This window comes from Aplysia californica, unplaced genomic scaffold (assembly GCF_000002075.1).
Source record: "Aplysia californica isolate F4 #8 unplaced genomic scaffold, AplCal3.0 scaffold00710, whole genome shotgun sequence".
Taxonomy (NCBI): Eukaryota; Metazoa; Mollusca; class Gastropoda; order Aplysiida; family Aplysiidae; genus Aplysia; species Aplysia californica.
This window is the reverse complement of record NW_004797980.1, coordinates 344,366-346,301: the sequence shown is the minus strand read 5'-3', so window position 1 is coordinate 346,301 and position 1,936 is coordinate 344,366.

Here is a 1,936-nt window from a genome sequence, read left to right as displayed (position 1 = left end):
ACACACACACACACACACACACACACACACACAGACAGACAGACAGACACACACACACACAAACACACACACACACACACAGACACACACAACTTTACAATAGAACTGTCCCCTACAACTTTAGCACTCAAAACAAAACAAAATAAAAAAGGCAACCATCAAAAACAAAAAAAAAGAAACAACAAAAAGAAACAATAAATATACAAGAAACGAAAAGAAAAAAAACACCCCCCAAGCTTGCTGAGTACTCAATTGCAACAGCGCCCACTCCCTTTTTCTGCATCCACACTTTGATCGATGCTCGTTGCCCGTTGCCCGTTGTCCGTTCTTCAGGCATACACACACAGTGCCACACTAGCCAGATATGCCAAATATAGTATTTAACCGAACATAACGGATCTATCATTTTTTTGAAAGGTAAGGGTTCCAACACGCGACTGACTCGGGTTCAGGAAGTTCATGTCCCAATTGTTTCTGCTGTTTTTACTGATGATGATGATGATGATGATGATGATGATGATGATGATGATGATAACGACGACGACGACGACAACGATGACGTTGATGATGATGATGATGATGATGATGATGATGATGATGATGATGATGATGATGACGACGAAGACGATGACAGGCCATATTAATGATCATATCGTTGAAGTGGCTGCTGTTGCTGTCATCACCAGGAGTCACGCGGAAGATGTTGTTGTGTCCCGCCCTCGCTAGGTGGCGCTTGTCTGTCGTCTGCTGTGGCAAACGCCTGTTTACTCTCACAACCCATCAACACCAGGCCGGGGACAGACCGATAATATGACCAGCAATCGTCAGCTAAGGAGGCTACTTGTTCTCTCTTCCGCGAACACACACTACGTACGATACCAATCCTGAACTGTCGATACTTTTGTCTTTTTTTTTTTTGTGTAAAGTGTTCTACGGCGCTCGCAACTGCATACGGTCATAATATTATAAGCGCGCGGGACACATTAAACATAATTTTCAGTTCGTAGGAAATTTTAGATTTTGCCCGGGTGACGGCCGAAGCCTACTCTTGTCGATTTGAGACCACCAAGGGATCTTTAATGTGCGCAACTTGCACACGGGATTTTTCGCCCTTGTCCGAAAAGGCTAGGAGTAGATTTTTCCTACCAGAAGATCAGACATGTGGCTGAAAAACAAATGATTTTTCGAGAAATACTGAAAGTTTCAAAGACATCTTCGCTCTAGAAGTTTTCTAAAATGTAAAGAATACTACCCCGCGGGTACAAAATGACATTAGGACGTACGGATAGGGTTAAAAAATCATTAGACGATACAAGCTCGTAGACAGACTTACGATGCGATTCCTGAACAGTCAATAGACGTTCAATAGACGATAATATGCAGACGGGAGCTCTCGTGGTCTTGGCCTCGAGGTTAAGGTGTTTGCCTCTCATTCAATAGGTTCTGGATTCGAATCCGGATAGCTCCTGACAATAATTTTCTTCTCCAAAATTTTCTACTCTCACCTCCTTTCCTGCTCTCTAACAATGTTCTGTTCTGTCGCCTGCTTTCATCTCCACTTTCTGTTCCCACCCTCTCACCTCCCTTGCCCTCTCCCCTGAGCTCCTGACTCTTTCTGCAGATTTTCTACTGCTACTCCTTGGCTCCTCCATACTGCTGTCCTTTCAGCCACATTCCTGATCTTATGGTAGGAACGATCTACTCCTAGCCTTCTCAGATAAGGGGGAAAAAATCTCGGAGGTCTCGAGTGTAAGTTGCGCGCTTTGAAGATCCCTTGATGGTCCAAAACAAGAGTAGGGCTTCTGCCGCCACTGGGACAAAATTCAAAATTTCCTTCAAACTGAAAAATGTTTAACGTGTCCTGCGCGCTCATAATATGACCTTATGCAGTTGTGAACGGCGTAAAACACTTGAGAGAGAGAGAGAGAGAGGGGGA